At 48.8% G+C, this 12,508-nt stretch overlaps 2 long non-coding RNA genes across 3 annotated transcripts in view; one reads left to right on the plus strand and one right to left on the minus strand.

Annotated features, from left to right (window-relative positions):
* The window catches only part of LOC132514886 (uncharacterized), a 7,962-nt gene extending 5,326 nt beyond the window's left edge, over window positions 1-2,636 (plus strand). The window contains exons 2-3 of the long non-coding RNA XR_009538974.1: window positions 1,046-1,327; window positions 2,329-2,636. This is a non-coding gene — a long non-coding RNA (uncharacterized LOC132514886). The remainder of the gene's footprint in view (window positions 1-1,045; window positions 1,328-2,328) is intronic.
* Window positions 1-11,980, minus strand: part of LOC132514885 (uncharacterized) — a 449,815-nt gene extending 437,835 nt beyond the window's left edge. The window contains exons 1-2 of one of the 2 annotated variants that reach the window (XR_009538973.1): window positions 11,764-11,975; window positions 4,740-4,889 (exon numbers count right to left, since the gene is read on the minus strand). This is a non-coding gene — a long non-coding RNA (uncharacterized LOC132514885). Of the gene's footprint in view, window positions 1-492; window positions 750-4,739; window positions 4,890-11,763 lie in introns of those variants that run through there. The other variant, XR_009538972.1, reaches the window with a different exon arrangement.
* Window positions 11,981-12,508: the final 528 nt, after the last annotated feature.

Raw genomic sequence — 12,508 nt, forward strand, 5'->3', positions numbered from 1 at the left:
TGGAATGGCAGGATAAATGCATTGTATTCTCACAACCACCCAAGAGGCAGACGCTATTATTCCCATTCTCTAGATGAAGAAAGGGAGGCTCAGAGTAGGGAAGTGAGTAGCCTGCTTCCCTGAGACTCAAACTGGAGTCTGGGTTTGCTCCTTGCACAGCACTAGAGGTAGGGGAAAATGAGCTTCGGGGCAAATCACTTCCCTTCTCTGAGCCTCACTTTCCTCATCTGTGAAATGGGAATGGCTATACTTACCTGTAGGGGATGATTAATCCCACCTGTGTAAAGTGCACAGCACGGAGCCGGCAAAGAGCAAATGCCAGACAGATGTATGCCCCCCTCATCCTACTCCGTGTTGGGCTTGCCTGATATTCTAAATTTCCACACGACCACACCTGGTATCCATGATGCCTGTAAGTCACCCCTTTTTCTGTACAATAGGAAGGAGGCGTATGAGTTTGCTGGGGCTGCTGTAACAAAGTACCGAAGCGGCTTAAAGGAACAGGAATTTATTGTCTCACAGTTCTGGAGACTAGCAGCCTGAAATCAAGGTGCTGGCAGTGCCACGCTCTCTCTGAAGCCTCTAGGGGTGAATCCGTCCTCCCCTCTTCTAGCTTCTGGTGGTTGCTGGCAATCCTGGCGTTCCTCATCTGATAGACACATCACTCCTCTGCCTCCGTCTTCACGCGGCGTTCCTTTCCGTCTCTTCTCCACGTCTTCACATGGCATTGTCCTCTCTGTGTCTGTCTCCTGCTTGTGATGACACCAGCCACACTGGATTTAGGGCCCACCCTACTCCACTGTGACCTAATCTTAACTAATTACATCAGCAAAGACTTTATTTCCAAAAAAAGATCCAATGCTGAGGTTCCAGGAAGGGCGTGGATTGGGGGTGCGGGGAGACACTATTCAAACCCAGTATAAGAGGTGTAAATGGAAAAGATGTAGGATTTGGAGACCAACAGGACCGGGTTCGAATTTCACCTCCTTCACTAGGAGGCTGTTTGACTGTAGACTTCTCTGAGTCTTGTTTCTTACCCATGTAGAGCGAGGACAGCAACTCTGACCTCCCAGGGATGTTGAAAGGAAATGATGAAATGAGCGCTTGACAGCCATGCCCAGCAGAAGAAGACCCGCATCTCACTGTGGCCTCACTGCCCTGGCCCGCCCCGTCCTGCCCACGTGACCTCTCCTCGGGATTGTCCTGACCTAGCCTGTCATTTTCCTGATCCAGTGATCCTGTCAGAACACTGAGCTGCAGTGTTCTGCTCCTGGCCCTGCTAAGTCACTTCTCTGTTCCTCAGAGCCTCTGTTTTCTGATCAAACAGGTGAGAGGCCTGGAGCAGATGATCTCAAAGGTTCCATCTGAAGCTGAGGCTCGCAGAGCCCTGATACCTCCTCACAGAATATTAAAGTAGTCTGGAATTCTATAGAGCCGTGCCTGTTCAGAGAAGGAGTCCTAGGGAAGGGAGTGAGGTTTCTAGGAGAAGGTTGCCTCTTCCAGCTGCCCCCATCTTACCAGGTCCCCTGCAGCCCACCAGGCCATGGAGGCAGCAGACTTGCCCAAGCCAGTGAGACTCTGCCTGTGAGGAGCCCCCAGAGGGCCGCCCACGGCCCGCTGGGTTTGCTGCTTCTCCCCTCGGCCGCAGCCGCAGCCCCATTGCTGGATGACAGGTAGCTATGGAGAAAGGCAAGTGCCAGCCCCATCAAGGACTTCCTGTGCGACCCTGGACTGGCCCCTTACCTCAGTTTCCCCATCTGCAAAATGGGGATCACAACACTTACCTCCGGAGTGGGCAGGAGAATGAAAGGAGATGATGTGGAGAAAGAGCTACGTAACCTCTGGGGCATTGTGAGGATGTCTCTCTCTGGCCTTCAGCGTGGCCTTGCCCTCTGTCTCCTGGGCCCATGCAAACATCACTACCTCCCCAGCCTGACTCTCGGCCTGAGGACCCACAGCATGAGGCGTGCTGGGAAGAGAGGCTGTGGAATCCCAGTGAATTAGGATAATCAGAGCAACCAGTCCCCCTGAGACGCCGGCTGATAGGAGGGTGGAGGCCAACAGTGACAGAAGGCCTCCTGTGTGCCAGGCACCGGGCCATGTGCTCTCACTCATTTCATCCTGACAGCCACACTCTGGAGCCATCGGCACTATTCCCATTTTGCAGATGGGGAAACTGAGAGCATCTGCTAAGGAAACTGAGGCAACAGCTGCTGGGGAAACCTCACAGGGTGGTTGTGAAAATGATATAATAATAATATTTAATAAATATCATCATCGGGGACTTCCCTGGTGGCGCAGTGGTTAAGAATCCTCCTGCCAATACAGGGGACACGGGTTCGAGCCCTGGTCTGGGAAGATCCCACATGCCGCGGAGCAACTAAGCCCGTGCGCCACAACTACTGAGCCTGCGCTCTAGAGCTCCCGAGCCACAACTACTGAGCCTGTGTGCCATAACGACTGAAGCCCGTGTGCCTAGAGCCCACAACAAAGAGAAGCCACCGCAATGAGACGCCCACGCACCACAACGAAGAGTAGCCCCCGCTCGCCGCAACTAGAGAGGAAGCCCGCGCGCAGCACCGAAGACCCAACACAGCCAAAAATAAATAAATAAATAAAGTAAATGTATAAAAATAAATAAGTAAATAAATATCATAATCATCATTATCAAGTGCTTACTTATCTTACTTATTTATCAAGTGTAGCCTCTATGCTAACTGATTCCGTGGTTCTGCCTTGAGCCTTAATTAACCCTGAGAGGTTGGAAGGGGCAGCAGAGGCTCAGAGAAGTAAAAGAACTTCTCCCAGGTCACAGAGCCAAGAGCTAAGACAGAGTTTTCCAACCCCAAACCTGATGTTTTCACCACTGCAACTGCTTTCTCTCACCTTGTTGCTGCCTACACAGGTGAGTAATGCCACGTAGTGGTGGCACAGACTGCCCGAGCCAAGTGCAGCTGGCAGGGCAGCAGGGATGGGATATGCCATCGTTTCTATCCATGTTTGGTGAAACATGCTCAGCCCACACCCTTAATTTCTACTTTTTAATCATTGCAATTTGATACTTGGACGAAGTGAGGAGAAGCCAAAAATGTAGTCCATGCAAATGACATCACTTTCCTAAGCTCTCATCACCCAGGAGCCCAGATATGGCCCCCTCAGGTAGCCCGGCCCTGCCCTGCCCAGCACCCTGGGACCTGGGTCCGGGTCCAGCCCCAGCCTTCCTCGCAGCTGCTTCTCTGCAGCTCCTCTGGGTGCTCTGCATGGCCCAAGCATGGCCTACACTATAATGACTGCCACTCTAGCTGCAGGTCCAGGCCAGCTGAATGTATCCACGTTCTGCAGCTGCCTTTCGGAGACCTCCTCACCCAGTAGAGGGACCTAATGCCATATACTCTCACCCCAGTCCTGGCTGTCTTCTGTGCGCTTGTCCTTAGCCTTCATTTTATCTCCTGGACTCCCCTTCATGGCTCAGCATCAAAAGAGCCCAGGAATTGAGCCCAACAGGCCCAGGTTAGCTTCCTGGCTCTAACTCGGTGACCTCGGGCACTTCTTCTCCCTGAGCCTCAGTTCCTTATCCTTAGGCAACTTTGGCAATACCTACTTCACAGGACTATTGTGAGGATGATGACAATAATGACCAAGATAATAACAATAATACTTGTCAAGGGCCTAACAAGTGCTAGCTCTATGCTAAGTGATTCCATGGCTCTCACTGATCCTTTATCAGCTGGAGAGATTGGTATTATTTTATTGTCATCCCCATTTCACAGATGAAGACGTAGTTAACAGAAGTTTCCGGCATCTATTAGGCCCTTGACAAGTATTAGTTCTGTCTTACAGCTTTTGTTTTTTTCAACAGTCAAAATTCATAAACTAAATCAGCTACGTTCAAGCCGTGCTGGGATACACAGCCATTGTTCCCACCTAGGGCATCTATACGTGTCCAGCTTGCTCTGTGACTCCAGCCTGGCAAACTGCATGCCTGGACTGTTCCTTGTTCTGAGATATCTCATCCTCAGACCCTCCCAGCTGAACCTGTGAAGAGGCTGCGTGGGGATCAGGAGACGTGGCCCCAGGGCCAGCCCTGCTAATGTTTCTCTGCACCTTTTTGTGCCTCAGTTGCTTTGTTTATGTCTCAGGGGAGGGTGGTTGGAAAGGAGTGGTAGACAGCAGGTGCTCTGAAACTGTTGGTCCACAGCCTCTCCATCCAATTTAGTCATGTGAATCAGTCAGAGTTAAAGATCAATCCAAAATACTGACCAGCCCAATACACAAGCGAGCCATAAACACAGGGAACCAACCAAGGGTCAAGTGTGGAGAGGAGGGGGCATGGGCTCTACTTGTGGGGCTGGACGGGCCCTTTGTGCCCACAGTGCAGCAGGTGCAACCCACTTTGCCTGCTGGGAAGCATAGTTACCCCTTGTATTCTATTGGAGTAACTATCCTCAGTTTAGGTTTATGGTTCATCTCTTCTCCCATTTTAAAACAAAACCCTTACTCCTTTCCCTCAGTTGATTGTGCTATTGTTATCGTATGTGCCATTTTATATAAACTGGAATCTCCCCCAAGTCCCTTTTTTGGAAGTGGACGTGGAATGAAGGATGGATGAGGGCGAGAAGCACAGGTGCAGGAAGTAAGTCACATGTAGGGTAAAGACGGAACCAAGGCATCATCCACTCCCACCCGACAAACTCCCAGCATCCTTCCTCCTCTGAGAAGATTCCCAGACCCCTGTGGACATATCAGTCCTTCCTCCTCTGTTCCTGGTGCCTGTTTCTTGTTCTGCTCACGCTGGGCTGTACTTATCTGTTCCCACATCTGTTTACTGGTCTGTGAGGTCCTCTAGCACTGGGTCTTATCCTACTCATGTCTCAGATCCTGCACAGGACCTGAATGGGGGGAGGGAGGGGGTGGGGAAAGGGAATAAGAGAGACTTCACAAAGGTGAAACATTTGAGATGGGTCTCCTGATAATTCCCTGAGCACTTATGAGATGCCAAGTGAGCTTTCCAAGAATAAGAATGACATATCCAGAAAAACATGTACCTAAAGGGCCTCCTACAGAGACAGGCCCGTGATAGGCACTCAAGAAGTGACAGCCATGGTTACAGTAGGGAAACACTGGAGGCCACCTGGAGGAGATGACGTTATGCCACAGCCACGCAGAGGAAAACTATGTAGCTCTTAAATAGAATAAATAGCACCTCCAGGTGCTAACACAGAAAGGTGGCCATAGTGTGATATTAAGTGGAAAAAGTAGTAGTGCCTACAACATGCCAGGCACTGTGTATATTATGATTCTGTTTCTATCAGTTCTACACATGTACATTCTATTTGCATGTACGGATGCACATATATAAAAAGTGCTCTATATATATAAAAAGGATTCTCCCAAATTGTTAAGATTAGTTAGTTCCAATCAAGAGCCAATATTGGGGGTTGGGGAGAGCCTCCCGTTTTACTTTATATAGTCTTGCATTATTGAATAGTTTTATAACAAATTGAGAACAATGAAGGAAAAAAGAAGTAAATGCTATAATGAGTGCCCCAGGAAGAGTCCAGCTGACAACCCCAGTGACTTGGCAAAGGGGTCCAGCAGCCTGGTGTCTATGCCTCCATCACCTCCATCACCTCTGCTGAGTGCAGAGGGTAGGTAGACACTGAGTCTGATGGGGAGGCCCATAGGAAAGGTTCCAGGGAACCAGGGAAACCCGAGTTAGGTAAATTGCCCTCCACTGAGGAGGGATGTGACTGGTGACCCCTCTGGAGACACAGGGGTCAGGTCAGATCCATGAGTATCAGCCCCAAGCTTAGGAGACTGGTCCTGTGCTGGAGCTGAGCCCTGCTCTCTCTGTGGGCCTTGAGACAGAGTCATGAGGACAAGACCCCATGCTCTCAGATCAGGCGGGAGCCTTAGAAATCATTAAGCCCATTGCCCCCTCGTCCCATTATCTGGATGGGAACTTAGTCCCTGAGACGGTGTAAGGCGTCTGGGTAGGGGCAGAGCTGGCCAGAATGGAGGCATCATGATTCTAAATGGGAGATCTTCCAGGCTCCCTCAGAGCCTCCCAGGTGGGAGGGGCATGTTGAGTAGAAAGAGTATGGATCTTGGAGACAGACAGACCTGGTTCTGGACCTTGATGCCTACCCTTGAGACCCTAGAGCCTCAACTGCCTCCTCAGGAAAATGGAGACGACACTGCCTAGCTGAGGGTAATTGTGAGAATTGAAGACAAGTTTAGTAGGACTTAACATGTGGTGTTAGGGGTGCGTGGTGTCTTTAAGAAGAGATGGGAATTTATGGATAAGGACAAGGGTAGCTGGAGATTTGGACTCTGGTCTTTAGGGTTCACGGCCTGATATACCTTAGAGAATAAAATCTATACCCAGTCCAGGCAAGAAAAGGTGGAAGAGGGTAGCAGTTAAGAACTCGGGTCTGGAGTAAGTCCCTGATGCAAATTCTAGTTCATTTCTAATCATGTGCCATCTCTAGGCCTCACATTCTTCATCATAAAAATGGGGATAATAGCAGTTCCTACCTTTCAGGCTTATCATGAAGATTAAATGAAGTAATGCATGTATTAGTAAATTACCTAGTACAGTGCCTGGCACTATTTGGGGTTATAAGGCAGAGGCTCTCAAGCCCTTTCTACCTGCGAGAAAAGGATCCAGAGTTCCTAATAGACATCAGGTTATGGCTGGAAGAAGAGACCATCAGAAACAGGAGGTGTGTGGCTTTGGCAACCACAAGGTGGAGTGGTGCAGAGGGCAAAGGCCTAAGAGTCAGACAGATTCGAGATGAATACTAGCATCACCATCTTAGCTGTGTGACTTCTAACAAGTTACTGCACTTCTCCAAGCTTCAGTTTCCTTACCCCCCAAAATGGATTGCTGTGCCTGTTACTGCTTGACCAGAACATATGAGAGTAAAACTCCAGATTACTTTGCCCAAGCCTCCCTCCCTCCATCTCCTTCTTCCCCAGCTCCTCCCTCCCGACCACCATCTCACAGTCTCCAGAACAGAGCACTGGGCTTGGAGTCTCAAAGACTTGCTTTCCAGACCCAGAACATCAGCTGTTACCTGTGGGACTTTGAGTAAATCACTGTGCTTGGCAGAACCTCAGTTTCCATGTCTGGGATGGGGAGATTCCTCCGTCCTCGCAAGGTTACTGTGAGTAACAACTGAGGCAATAAATGTGAACATATGTGAACGTGCCTCACCCAGTACTTCGAATAAATGTTCACTGTTCACTGTGACTGAATCTTTACAGTATTTTTTTCTTTGGGCCACTTTTACGTTTTACAAGTCAGTTTAAGAACAACTTAATTTTATTCTCCACAGCCAAAGGATCACCTTGAAACTGAACATGGAAAGAACATGTATATTGAGTCCAGGGCCTGGCTTCGATCTTGGGTCTAGCTTGTAGCCTTGGCCAAGGCCCTTCATCTCCCTGAATCCTAGTTCTCTTAGCTATAAGGAGGCACTGAATTTATCTGAAGGAAACCAAAACACTATTTCGAAAATATACCTGTACCCCCATGTCCATTGCAGTATTATTTACAACAGCCAAGACATGGAAGCAAGCTTAGTGTCCACAGACTGAAGAATGGATAAAGAAAATGAGATGTGCATGTGCGTGCGCGCGCGCACACACACACACACACACGGGAATATTATTCAGCCATAAAAAGGAGGAAATCCTGCCATTTGTGACAACGTGGATGGAACTTGTGGGTATTATGCTAAGCGAAATAAGTCAGACAGAGAGAAACAAATACTGTATGAACTCGCTTGTATGTAGAATCTAAGAAAAAACTAACTCATAGATATGGAGAAGAGATTGGTGGTTGCCAGAGGTGGGGAGTGAGGGGTGGGCAAAATGGATAAAGGGGGTCACAAGCTACAGACTTCCAGTTATAAGACATGTAAGGTACAGCATGTTGACTATAGCTAACAATACTCTTGTCCATTTGAAAGTTGCAAACAGAGTAGATCTTAAAAGTTTCATCACAAGAAAAAAATAGTTATAACTAGTGTGGTGTGGGTGGTAACTCAACTTACTGCAGGAATCACTTTGTGATGTATCCATATATCAAATCATTATGTTGTACACCTACAACTAATACAACATTATATGTCAATTATATACTATTTTTTTAAAAAAAGAGGCAATAATAATACCTACTTCACAGGGTTGTTGTGAGGCTGATAATGACAATAATAATAATAACAACAACAGATGTAGGAGAGGGCTGGGACCTGGCCTCACAATCTCCCACCAGGGTAGGCCAGCTCTGGAGCGGTAGACCAGATACCCAGGCAGACGGAGGTGTATCCATCGAGCAGACCATCACTTGCAAACACACCTAAAAACATTGCCATCACCTGTGCTTCAGCTGTTACTCCAGGTGAGAGGGGGAGCAGGCTTGGGGGCTGCAAGTATGAAACTGGGTTCCCAGGTAACTCTCGGCACAGCCTCTCGGCAGACAATAGCTGTCTCTTGAAGCAAGGTCTGGAGTTTGGCTGGGAGGGTCCGAGGATGAGATATCTCAGAACAAGGAAGCAGCCCGGGCATGCAGTTTGCCAAGCCGGAGTCACAGAGCAAGCTGGACACAAGCAGATGTCCCAGATGGGAACAACGGCTGTGTACCCTGGCTTGGCTTGAGCATAGCTGATTTAGTTTACGAATTTAGACTGTTGGGGAAAAAAACGAAAGCCATAAGACAGAACTAGTACTTGTCAAGTGCCTACTGTGTGCCAGAAACGTCAGTCACTACATCTTCACCTGCGAAATGAGACGACAGCAAAATAATAGCAGCTTTGCTGGGTTGATTAAGGATCAGTGAGAGCCATGGAATGGCTTAGCACGGAGTCTGTATTCCATGAGCTCTTGGTAGATAGAAGCCCATATTATCATAAGGCATAGGGCAGCCGGGAGGTGGTTCACTGAGCCAGCGATCACAAGAAGGGGTGGGAACTTCAGAGGAAGTGATGGATTTGCTTTGGGGGCACTGAGTTGGAGGTGTCTGTGGGACAGCCAAGGAAGACATCTGGCAGGCATTGATGTAAAGCCTAAAGGTCTGGGATGAGGTGGGGACAGGAGATGCGAACTTGGGAGCCCTTGGCACCAAGATGGAGAAACCATGGGAGGGGGTTAAGACCCTGGGGTGATGTGAAGCAAGATGTGAAGACAGCAAAGAGCTGAAGGATGCCAGCGTATTAGGGGGAGCAGAGAAAGGGCAGACTGTGAAGGGCTCCAGGAACTGCTAAAGGAGCCTAGGAAGGAGCAGGCAGGGAGCTAAGAAATGGTGGACTCGTGAAAGCCAAGAGAAGAGAGTAGTTAAAGAAGAAGGAACTGGTAAATAGTGCAAATGTTGCAGACAGGTCAAGAAAGCAAAGCTTAAAAGAATGTGCTACAGTATAGGTTTTCTCAGACCAGTGCAGGCCAAAAAGTGAGGCAGCTGCTGCTCCCAGGGAGGGCGAGGCCAACCTCTAAAGCTCACGTAGGAAATCCTAGCACACTTCCCTGGTGGTCAGTGGTTAAGATCCTGCGCTTCCAATGCAGGGGTGTGGGTTCGATCCCTGGTCGGGGAGCTAAGATCCCATAGGCCTTGGGGCCAAAAAACCAAAACATAAAACAGAAGCAATATTGTAACAAATTCAATAAAGACTTTAAAAATGGTCCACATCAAAAAAAAAAAAACTTTAAAAATAATTTTAAAAAAAGAAAAAAGAAATCCTAGGCAGTCAAGGGGCCTCGAAGTGGAGCCCAAAGGCCCTCGAGAGGCAATGTAGAGGAGGGAGGTGCTGAATCCCTCTGCATGAGGCCTTGCCATGTCTCTAAACAGCTCTGAGCCTCTGTTTCCTCAAATATGAAAAGGGGGTAATATGCAAACTTTATAACAGGGTTGTAAGAATTGGATGACATCCTTTTATAAGATACCTGGTACATAGTGAGCACTCAACAAAAACTAGTGCTTTCACTCCAAACCAAGAAAAGTTAAATTCAGGTCAAGTATGCTCTTTTGGGGAACACAGGGAATACTTTAGAAAGATTCACACTGTCACACCTGTCTTACTTCCAAAGACTTGGTGATGGGGTACCCCAGGCATGACCGCCAAGCTCCCCTCCAGCCCCGTCATCCCGTGCTCTCCCCAGAGAGAGGTGGTCATCTGTGGATGATCCGTCCATTCAGAGGACAGTGGGGAGCCTGCCTGGCCAGGCTAAAAAGCCCAACGCCTGGGGAAAAGGCAAGAAAGCTGTGCAGAGTGTAACAGAGGCGCCCAGGCGAGGTCCAGTTTAGGAAAGTAAGTTAAGTTGTTCTTAAAATGACTTGTAAAGATTCGGTCACAATCAACATTTACACCAAGTACTGAGAGAGTCACGTTCACATGTATTGTCTCAGTCGTTACTCCCACCAGCTTGTGTGGAAGGGGGAATTCTCCCTACCCCTGACATGGAAACTGAGATTCTGTCAAATAAAGTGATTTGCTCAAAGTCCCACAGGTGACAGATGATGGCTCTGGGATTGGAAGGCCAGGAAGGAGAAGCCAGCTGGATTTGAGAAGCTAGGAAGGAAGCAGATGAAGGGAGGGAGACTTGGGCGATGCGATGTCTGGGTTTTACTATAATAAATCCTGGTGGAGTGGGAATAAGTACAGGGAGGGGCAGGGACCTGACCACACAACCACCCACCTTCATGGGACAGCTTTGCAGAGACAGACCAGACACCTGAGCAGATGGAGGTGTTTCCACCTAGCAGACTGCCACCTGCAAATACACCTCAAAACACTGCCATCACCTGTCCTTGGTCTGCTACTTAGGGAGGGAGTCGTGACAAGGAAGGAGGCAGGTTTGGGGGCTGCCTGCCTGAGATGAGCCCCACTGGTATCCGTGGTGGCCAAGAAGCCAGGAGCAACCAGCCCACCACAGGCCCTCCGGAGGGGGGAAGGGGTCAGAGCTCTCTGAGCTTAAGTGTCTTCACGAGGGAAACTGAGATAAGATAGCCTACATCACAGGGCTATCCCAAGAAATATGTAAGAGAACACATAAAGGGCACCTGGAGAGTTCCTGACATAGAGCATGTGATTCTCTTTTACTTCATACTTGTCAGATGAGGAAACTGAGGCTCAGAGAGGGGCAGTGACTTGTCCACGGTCAGATATCTAGTGAGCTGGTGATGGAACCAAGCCTAGGAGCCAGATCTCCTAATAGCCAGGGGCCCTAACCCTCAAGCAGTAGATTATTCTTTCCTCCTGGATGGGGGTGATGTGTTAGCCACAACACCCTACCCGTTCAGACCACATTAACAGAGGTAGAGTCTAGACCTGCCTCACACCTGTGTCCAACACCATAGCCACTAGTCACAGGTGGTTACTAAGTACTTGAAACGTGGCTGTTCCCAAAGAGGATGTGCTCTAAGTGTGAAAACACACCAGAGTTTGAAGATTTTGTATGGAAAAAAAAGTTTGATATCTCATTAATGATTTTTATGTTGAAGGATTTATGTTGAAATAATATTTCGGACATATTGGGTTAAATAAAATATAGTTTTAAGTTCATGTTACCTATTTCCCCTTCCTTTTTTTTTTTCTTTTTTTTTGCCACACAGCTTGCGGGATCTTAGTTCCCCAACCAGGGACTGAACCCGGGCCTCCAGCAGTGGAAGTGCGGAGTCTTAACAACTGGACCACCAGGGAATTCCCACCCCTTACTTTTTTTAAGGTGGCTACTAGAAAATTTAAGATTGCCCACGTGACTCACCTTATATTGCTGTCAGACTGCGCAGGTCTCAAATGTAGGAGGAGATGGGGCTCTCCCTCTCTGTGCAGAGGAGGCCTGAGTTGAATTCTAGACCGCTCATCTCAAGAGGCACAGGGGCAGGGAGGAGCGTATCCAGAGAGAGCGGGGGAAGCAGAATGAGGCCGCAGCTTTGCACAATGCCAGGGGCACCGCTGACATCATGGTCCAGTGGGGCTGTATTCAGTGACCCCACAACTATGTCATGGAAGGGACAGTTGAAGGACCTGGACTGGTTCCATATGGAGAGAAGACTTGGAGAGGGGACGTGATCCCTGTCTCCAAATAGCAAAGGACAGTCACGGGGCCAAGGGAGCAGATGGGTTCCGTGTGGCCTGAAAGAGGAGAGCTGAGGTCTCAGGGGGAGCTTCAGGAAAGCAAACTTCTGCTCCGGGACAGGCCAGGACCATCCTCAGCGGAGGGTGAAGGGAGCCTGGTGAGTTTTTCTTAGGAGGGGTTAGCATGGAAGGAAGAAATGTTCGATGACCTACAATGAAATGTCCTCACACCTGGAGGCTCTGGAGCACCTCTGGGTGGGTGGCTGCCCCAGGCAGGTCAGGACAGAGAGGTTCCTGGGGTTCCAGCCTAATAATAATAACACTACAATAATGGCTTATTGAGCGTCTACTAGGTACCAGGGGACTGTACACATATTACTACTATTCCTCTCACACACCCTGATGAGGCAGTTACTACTTCCCCTACTAGG

Source organism: Lagenorhynchus albirostris, chromosome 2, assembly GCF_949774975.1.
Source record: "Lagenorhynchus albirostris chromosome 2, mLagAlb1.1, whole genome shotgun sequence".
Taxonomy (NCBI): Eukaryota; Metazoa; Chordata; class Mammalia; order Artiodactyla; family Delphinidae; genus Lagenorhynchus; species Lagenorhynchus albirostris.